Below are 4,303 nucleotides of genomic sequence, written 5' to 3' on the forward strand. Positions count from 1 at the left end.
CGCAGCATGTTGCCATGAAATGAAACACTAGGACATAAGACTAATTGGCATGTCTATGCATTCGGAATGCATTGCCCGATGCAGCCCAATAGGGATGGTGTGAATGAGCCCATAGGCCAGTGGTGGTAAACTTTCGTGATATAGGAGGACTCAAGTGCGGCCCCTGATATTACCAAAGGGCCACACATATTATTCCGTGACGGTAGTGCTACAGTCATCTGCCAGAGACTGTGGGCATGCAACAAGGGGTGGTCAAAGACTACACGCATGCTGCAGGAGATGGTCAAAGACTACAAGCATGCTGTAGGAGATGGTCAAAGACTACAAGCATGCTGCAGGAGATGGTCAAAGACTACACGCACACTGCAGCACATGGTCAAAAACTGCATGCTTACTGCAGATATTCAAAGACTACACACATGCTGCAGCAGGTGCTCAGAGACTGTGAACCCGCTATAGAAGTTGCTGAAGACTAGGGACATGCTTCAGGAGTCACGGACTGGGGGCACATTACATAAGACTGCTAGAGGCCTCTGAAGGCCTCACAGAAATTTCCAAAGGTCTTCAGGTGCCCCCAGGCCACAGGCAGGGCCTCAGAGTCCTAGACAGTTCTTGCTGGACTAAACAGTAATAGTCTTGTCTGCAGATAGTATCAGTGCTTCCAGGTAGAGGAAATACACATGTATATTGCCCGTCATCACTTGATTTTCTTAAAGTGACTCTGTCGCAAAAATAAATGAGAGAATAAATGGTCTCCTGCAAGGAAGAAATAACCATGTGGCCATATAAGGTCAATGACATCACTGCATCCTGTCCTTTTGCTTACGTGCAGTTGCGGTCGGGAAATGCCCTGGCCCATTGCTCTTTACCGGGTGACCCCACGTAGCTTCTGGGTCCAGGGGAGCTTAGCTTTGGACTCGGTTTGGTCAGCTGATTGGGCAGCAGCGCTAGGAGCTTCCTTCTGTGCCCCCAGGAGCTCAAGTTGGGACAAGGTTTGCTCCAAACCTGAGCTCTTCCCTACTAGGTCTATCACTATCACTTTATATGCAATCCTTGCGACATGCCATTTATTTGGGATTCTTCCAGTCCAAGCAAGCCCATCAAATATAGGGACAAAGCCAGAATAAATGTAATCCCGCCATTCCTTGTCAGAGGGATCACTTCTAGATTAGGAAGATCAAGTTATCCAAACAGACCAAGGATGCTGAACGAGCTGAATCCTGTGCAGCCTTGTCTGCGAGTAGCGGCACCGGACGCAGTGGTGGGGTGAATATATTGCACAGAGCTCCTTCCTTTCACACAGGGTTACGTGTGGTACATTTTATTGTCATAATAGATTATTCTATAACAGGGTTCAGGCTTTGAGGATTTTAGGAAATCTTCATTAAAAAAAACAACTATTTTTACAATGGCAACACAATTGATGATAAAGGTTCAAAAAATATGTTATAACATAATACCTGGTGATCCTGCCATTAAAAAAGTCCTTGTTTATGTGCTCTCTTCAAAAAATGCTCTGTCCCTTTCCAATTACAGGACCCTCTGTCCCTGTCCAATCACACGACGCTCCGTCCCTGTCCAATCACACGACGCTCCGTCCCTGTCCAATCACACGACGCTCCGTCCCTGTCCAATCACACGACCCTCCGTCCCTGTCCAATCACACGACCCTCCGTCCCTGTCCAATCACACGACGCTCTGTCTCTGTCCAATCACACGACGCTCTGCCTCTGTCCAATCACACGATGCTCCGCCCCTGCCCAATCACACGACGCTCCATCCCTGTCTAATCACACGACGCTCCGTCCCTGTCCAATCACACGACGCTCCGTCCCTGTCCAATCAAACGACGCTCCGTCCCTGTCCAATCACACGACGCTCCGTCCCTGTCCAATCACACAACGCTCTGTCCCTGTCCAATCACACAACGCTCTGTCCCTGTCCAATCACAGGATGCTCCGTCCCTGTCCAATCACACGACGCTCCGTCCCTGTCCAATCACACAACGCTCCATCCCTGTCAAATCACAGGATGCTCCGCCCCTGTCCAATCACAGGATGCTCCATCCCCATCCAATCACAAAACGCTCTGTCCCTGTCCAATCACAGGATGCTCCATCCCCATCCAATCACAAAATGCTCTGTCCCTGTCCAATCACAAGAGAGAGGAGAGAGAAAGAAGAAAGAGAAGGAGGAGAGAAGAAAGAGAGGAGAGAAGAAAGAGAGGGATGAGAGAAGAGAAAGAGAGAGAAGGGGAGAGAGAGAAGGGAGAAGAGAGAGAGAAGGAAAGAATGGGGGAGAGAAAGAGATAGATCATTATTATCATTAATATTTTGTGTAATACAGTTTTATATATTGACAACAGAGGAGGAAAGAGAGAAGGAGGATTCCAAGAGAGGAACAGTTGGGTGCAGTTGGGGGCTATGAAATCTGTATATGAGCTACAGTGATAAAAAAAATATGTAACAGCAAAAATGTCGGAATAAAAAGAATAATGATGTCAAGTACAATAATGACCCACAATGTGAACTCCCAGAAAAGTAACACGGTCGTTTCTCTTTAAGCCACTGTATACATTAGTTTTAATGTCGGCAATAAAATGTATACATTGACGAGCACTAAACACAGATCCTGAAGATAAACTACAAAGCAGCCGGAGCAGTCTAGAGAGGAAGTAAAAAGAAAGATGGAAACACAATATAATTGAGCGTCTGCCGCAGATAGGTCTTCATTACGGCCTACCGGCTGGCAAAATTAATCATGGGCCTAATTAAAACAGAGGACAGGTCCCCCCAGAATGGCTGCTTGTTTATTGTTAGTATTAAGAACAAACAGAAGGGGAGAGGAAAGGCGATCTCCTGTTTTTACGGCGCTCCACTAATGTCCGAGGCTAGACGCACGTGCAGCGGCTTCGCGAGGGGTGGCCACCCAGGCTGCGGGCTTCTGTATTATTCAGCATTAAAAAATATCTTTTCATATCCAGGAAAAACAGATACAGGAAGCCGAGAGCAGGAAATGTCAAACAATTCATGAGAACGGAGACTCGGGCCATCAGGCTCCTTCTGTGGCTTTAAATGCAGAGCCCCTCCGACGCCAGGGAACGGGGGATGGTGGGACGACATGTTTGGGAAGGCGCTGTGATGGCTCGTAACTAATCCTGATCGATATAATATCATATATGCTTTAAAAGTTAAACTCAGAGAAAGGTAAATATTAATGTAATAATTGTAATAATCTTTTTAAAAATAATAAATACAAGAGCCATGTGTATACAACAATCCGCCATAACATTATGACCACCCATCTAATACTGAGTAGGTCCCCCTTTTCCTGACCCATTGAGGCATGGTCTCCACTAGACCTCTGAAGGTGTGCTGTGATATGTGGCACCAAGCCGTCAGTAGCAGATCCTTTAAGTCCTGTAAATCCCACGGATGATGGATTTGGATTTGGAAAATTAGGAGGCCGAGTCAACACCTCAAACTCATTGTTGTGTTCCTCAAACCATTCTTCAACCATTTTTGCAGTATGGCAGGGTGTATTAGGGAATACATTTTCCATGAAGGGGGGTACTTGGTCAGTAATAATGTTTAGGTCGGTGGTATGTATCAAAGTAACATCCACATGAATGGCAGGACCCGAGGTTTCCCAGCAGAACATTGCCCATAGCATCACACTGCCTCCCCCGCCTTGTCTTCTTCCCATAGTGCATCCTGGTGTCATCTCTTCCCCAGGTAAGCAACACACACACACCCGACCGTCCACATGATGTGAAAGAAAATGTGATTCATCAGACCGGGCCACTTTCTTCCATTGCTCCGTGGTCCAGATCAGATGCTCAATGCCCATTGCAGGCACTTATGGCGGTGGACACGGGTCAGCATGGGCACCCTGACCAGTCTGTGGCTACGTAGCCCCGTACACAACGACCTGCGATGCTCTGCGTGTTCAGACTCCTTTCTATCAAGACCAACATTAACCTTTTTCAGCAATTTGAGCTCCAATATCTCTTCTATTGGATTGGACTACATGGGCCAGCTTTCATTCCTCATGTGCATCAATGAGCCTTAACCACCCATGACCCAGTCACTGGTTTTCCTTCCTTGGACCACTTTTGGTCTGTCCTGACCACTGTAGTCATCACAATTTGGTCCTTGTCAAAGTCGCTCAAATCCTCACACTTGTCCATTTTTTCTGCTTCCAACACATCAACTTCAGCGACAAAATGTCCACTTCCTGCCAAATATATCCCCCCCCCCCCACTTCCAGGTGCCATTGTAATATATCTCCCCCACTTCCAGGTA

Source organism: Nanorana parkeri, unplaced genomic scaffold, assembly GCF_000935625.1.
Source record: "Nanorana parkeri isolate BGI_ZX_2015 unplaced genomic scaffold, ASM93562v1 scaffold339, whole genome shotgun sequence".
NCBI classification, from domain to species: domain Eukaryota; kingdom Metazoa; phylum Chordata; class Amphibia; order Anura; family Dicroglossidae; genus Nanorana; species Nanorana parkeri.